Source organism: Odocoileus virginianus, chromosome 5 (genome assembly GCF_023699985.2).
Source record: "Odocoileus virginianus isolate 20LAN1187 ecotype Illinois chromosome 5, Ovbor_1.2, whole genome shotgun sequence".
Taxonomy (NCBI): domain Eukaryota; kingdom Metazoa; phylum Chordata; class Mammalia; order Artiodactyla; family Cervidae; genus Odocoileus; species Odocoileus virginianus.
Window position 1 is genome coordinate 54147637 of NC_069678.1, and position 5404 is coordinate 54153040.

The following is a 5404-nucleotide window of genomic DNA, read 5'->3' on the forward strand; positions in this document are numbered from 1 at the left end:
TTCTCACCACCAGCAGCAATACTTGAATACAACCACCACTCTCATTTTCTTGCCTTCAGAATCATATCAATGGACTACAGTTCTCTGGATAGGTTTTCCAATCAGGCTTAAATATCTTATTGTCCTTGAGTTTATCAATGCCTGCTTACTATTTTATCTTTTCCCTTTTCTGGCTATGCAATCTGTAGATATTCCTTCCAAATGTATTCATTTTAAATACAGTCATGGTGGAAGCAACAGTGCACAAGAGAACTATGTAAGAGCTCGTTATGAAACAAATCGAGGTACATTCAAATATACAGTGAAAGCAGATGAGATCTGAGAACTCATGTGATCAATGTGATCATAACTTGTTTCGTCACTAACAAGATATTTGTCACATGACTTCAGTGTCTGTTATGAACTAAGACATTAAGAGAAATATGCCATACGGTGAGAAGCAGTTGTCCTTATGGTAAACTATTCCTATCACTTTTTAATGGCAAGGGAAATGTTGTTAAGGGTGAATTGTCCGGGTCACTTTCTAAAAGATTTCAGTATAGAGGAGGGTAACTTAAGCAAGAATGTTCCACCTACCTCTTGCTATAATTACTGTAATTTTTCTGCTAAGAAGAAAATGGGCACTTTTGAATGAATGGATGCTCCTGTGCCTAGGGATGTACCTATCTGGAACATCTTGTCAAACTTGAAAACAAAGAAACTATCAAAGATTACTAAAGATATGTCAGAAGGATTCAAGAGTATGGAGAAGCAAACACTGACAAAATACATAACAGATTAAGCATCAATAAAAGTAATTATCAAGTGAATTGAAAGCATCTGAAATTTTCACCTGTGTAAGTTTGTGATGATCATGGGAGAAATTAACACTTTTGGAGATTCTAGGAAAGCAAGTCATTTTTTTTTTTTAAACTGATGAATCAAGAGAAAAAAGTCAGCATTAACAATATAAACTATGTGTATGTAACTGCAGTGTAGTAAAAATTGGAGGCATTAAGAGAAATAGGTTAGTAGGTAGGCAGGAGCTAGATCTTGAAAGATACTGTAAGGCATAATGAGCATTTTGTATTTTATTCTAACTGCAACAGAAAGCCACAGAGTCTTTGAAGCTGATTAGTGATATAAATAACAATAAAATAATGTTATTAAAATTTTTAAAAAAGAACATGAAAGAGAAGGAAATCTCATTATCTGAAAAGGGACATGGATGTTGGTATTCTGCCAAGAGTGAGAATATTGTCCCTCTTACTAGAGAATTAAATTTGATAAGGGAATGGAGCATAATCCTGTGCAACATAAAATGTCCAGTTGTGACTTCATAAAATACATTTTAGTGACACAAATCAACATGGTTGTGTTATTCATTGGGAATTTCAGATGGAAGTCTCTGTCAGGTTAAACTCAGAATTAATTCAGACTTGATGTTTCCAAGTGGATATGATAGGAGAAGAAGATGCAACAAATTTAAGAGCTTTATAGAAGAGTGATTGTGGCACTGAACCATAAACTCTAAACTAGTTAGGGGGAGGTGAGGACATGAGTGAAAAGTCCTAAGTGGACTGTAGGTCTTGAGAAGATTGAAGAAATGTTGAAGTGAGAATACTTGAGTAAATGAGTGATAATAAAACAATTTGGTGAATAAAAGTAGAGCAGAATACAAAAAGTTATAAATTTGACAGGTGTTACCATTTTTGATGGTGAAAAGTGGAATATGAACATGTAAGTACTTTCTTAGGGTGGAATAGGGGGAAAAGTAACTGATATTAACTATTTTAAGAAACTGAGGGACCAGAAATGGACTATCTACTATGTTAAGTTGAATGCTGAAATGCTGAGGTTGATAATAGTAATAATAGGTAAGGAAGAACAGTTAGATTTCTGGTAGCTGTGGTTCAGTCAGTTAAGTGTAAGAGAAACTTATAGAGCCAAAGAGAATAAAATTGCAGGTAGGAGTTTAGGTGAATTGATTGGAAAATGATTCCTAAGGAAAATAGGGAAAAATTATAATCAGAGAGTAAATGAGTTTAAACCACTTAACTTCATTTAATCTCAAGTTTCTCATAAACATAGCAAGAGCAATAGGAAAAAGTATTGAGTATGATAATGGTCTTAATTTCTAGTAAATGTCAAGGAGGTATTTATGCTTTCATAGATGTGTGCCCTAGACAGATATGTGTTTAGCCAACTACTTTGTCTCATTTTTAGTTTGAAATAACTCTCAAACTTTGAAGAATGATAAGGAAAGATATATAGTTATATAAAACTTCTTAGTTGATGCAGAGTGTTTAGTCTTAACCAATTTCTTAAATATTGAAGCAGTTCATTATGTGCTTGTGATTGAGTCAGAGGCACACAAATGGAGTTATTATCATAAATGACATGAATTACATGCTTTTTTTTTTTTTCAAATGTTAGATAAGTCTTATATTTCTGGGATAAAGTTAACTTGGTCACGTGGGGATCAGGTTGGTGGTGTTGTCTTGAGCACTGGAGTTGGTTTGGCGAGGTAACAGCACGGGTAATGTAGCCGATGTTGTGGCCCACGGCAGCACCGGGATCTTTCAGCTCTAGGGGAGGGTCCCGCGTGGCTGAAGACGACCTGTGGGGCTGTGTGGCTGGCTCTGCCCTGCATGAACCTTTCCAATGACCACATCATCGTCATCGTTAAACACGGTGCTGAAGACTACTGTGACTTTTTCCTTTTTTGACTCAAACATACATGGTCTCATCATCTCTGTAATGATAACTGCCCAGTTATCTCCTTCCTTGCCCTCTTCTTGGAACTGGAAGTATTTCTCAAAGACAGAGACAAACCAGTTTCGTTTCAACATGCCAGCCTGATGCACGATGGAATCCTTGGATGCAGGCAGATTTTCAAGGTGATATAGCAAAGAGACATTGTATCCTGATTCTGGATTTACCAAGTAACTCCCGTACACCGTCTTTAATAACTCATCAGCACCATGTGCCTGAAGTTCCTTGAAGAATTTCAAAGAAAAACTGGCCATCACTTTTATTTATCTACCTTAAACTTCTGTGTGTGTTTTAAATTTTATGTTGCATTCTTATTATCTTTCTAAACTGCCACTGTCTCATCAGAAGGATTATTAAAGAAAAAAATCTTGTATATTTACACATGCAATTGCCACTACGGTTAAACTCTTCATTTTTTTGTGAAGATTTAATTTCTATCTGATGTAATTTTCCTTTTATTTGAAAGATTTCCTTTAACATTTCTGATAGGTTTGTCTGCTGGTGATAAATTATTTTAACTTCTACATACAAAAAATATTTCACCTTCCATTTTATAAGATATTTTCTGGAGTTTAAATTCTATGTTGATAATTTTTACCTTTCAGTGAAGTTGTTACTCTACCACTTACTCCCCTGTCTTGTTTGCAATGAAAAATGTGCTACTATCCTGACCCTGACCTTTTATCTTCTTTCTATAACGTATCTTTCTTTCTCTAAATGCTTCTGAGAACTTTTCCATTATCCTCAGTTTTGAGTAATTTAATTATAATGTGTCCTGGTGCAGTTTGTTTTGTGCATGTGCTTGGGATTTATTATATCTGTAAGTTTTTAGTTTCCACTGAATTTGAAAAAGAAAATTGTCATTTTTTTAAGATTAAAAATTTTCATTTCTGTATTTAATTTTTGTGGTTTCTTTCACTATGTCTTCAAGTTTACCAACGTTTTCTTTCTGCAATGTCTAGTTCAGTCACTCAGTAGTGTCTGACACTTCGCAACCCCATGGACTGCAGCCTGCCAGGCTTCTCTGTCCGTTACCAACTCACAGAGCTCACTCAAACTCACATCCATAGAGTCAGTGATGCCATCCAACCATTTCATCCTCTATCATCCCCTTCTCCTCCTGCCTGCAAGCTTTCCCAGCATCAGTCTTTCCCAATGAGTCAGTTCTTTGCATCAGGTGGCCACAGTATTGGAGTTTCAGCTTCAGCATCAGTCCTTCCAATGAATATTCAGGACTGATTTCCTTCAGGATGGACTGGTTGGATCTCCTTGCAGGCCAGGGGACTCTCAAGAGTCTTCTCCAACACCACAGTTCAAAAGCATCAATTCTTCAGCACTCAACTTTCTTTATAGTCCAACTCTCACAAACATACATGACTACAAGAAAAACCATAGCTTTGGCTAGATGGACCTTTGTTGACAAAGTAATATATCTGCTTTTTAATATGCTGTCTAAGTTGGTCATAGCTTTTCTTCCAAGGAACATGTGTCTTTTAATTTCTTGGCTACAGGCACCATCTGCAGTGATTTTGGAACCTCAAAAAATGAAATCTCTCACTGTTTCCAGGGCTTTCCTTGTGGCTCAGATGGTAAAGAATCTGCCTGTAATTCAGGAGACTTGAGTTCAATCCCTGGGTTGGGAAGATGTCCTGGAAAAGGACATGGCGACTCACTCCAGTATTCTTGCCTGGAGAATCACCATGAACAGAGGAGTCTGGTTGACTACCATTCATAGGGTCAAAAACAGTAGGACATGACTGAGTGACTAAGCACACACTGTTTCCATTGTTTCCCCATACTATTTTCCATGAAGTGATGAGACCGGATGCCATTATCTTCATTTTCTGAATGTTGAGTTTTAAGGTAACTTTTCAGTCTCCTCTTTTACATTCATCAATAGGTTCTTTAGTTCTTCCTCACTTTCTGCCATAGGGTGGTGTCATCTGCATATCTGAGGTTATTGATATTTCTCCCGGCAATCTTGATTCCACTTTGGGCTTCATTCAGCCCAGCAATTTTAATGATGTACTCTGCATATAAGTTAAACAAGCAGTGTGGAAGTATACAGCCTTGATGTACTCTTTTCCCAATTTGGAACCAGTCTGTTGGTCCATGTACAGTTCTAACTGTTGCTTCTTGACCTGCATACAGATTTCTCAGGAAGCAGGTCAGGTGATCTGTGATTCCCATCTTTTTAAGAATTTTTCTGCAATGTCTAACGTTAATTTCATCCATTGTAATTTTCATCTCATATTTTGCAGTTTTCTTCTCTAGAATTACGGTGTGTGTCTTTTTAAATACATTCTATTTCTGTACTTAAATTCTGAATAGATATAAAAGAGCTATATTAACTGTTTTAACAGCTTTGCTAATTCTAACATCCACATTAGTTCTGGGTCAGTTTAAAATGATTGATTTTTCCCTTATTCTGCATTCTGTTTTCTACTTTGCAGGCCTGGTGATTTTGATTGGATATAAGACGTTGTAAATTTTACCTTTTTCTGTGCTGGATTTTTTTTTTTCCTGTAATATTCTTGAGATTTGCTCTTGGATGTAGTTAAGTTACTTAGAAACAGTTTGTCTTTTCAAATATTACCTTTAAGTTTTGTCTTGCATTTGCAGAGATGTGTTAATACTAGAGTAATTATTC

At 36.1% G+C, this 5404-nt stretch overlaps 1 pseudogene; it reads right to left on the reverse strand.

Moving 5' to 3' along the window:
• Window positions 1-2450: 2450 nt before the first annotated feature.
• On the reverse strand, window positions 2451-3009 carry LOC110147299 (actin-related protein 2/3 complex subunit 2 pseudogene; annotated as a pseudogene).
• Between the last annotated feature and the right edge of the window lie 2395 nt (window positions 3010-5404).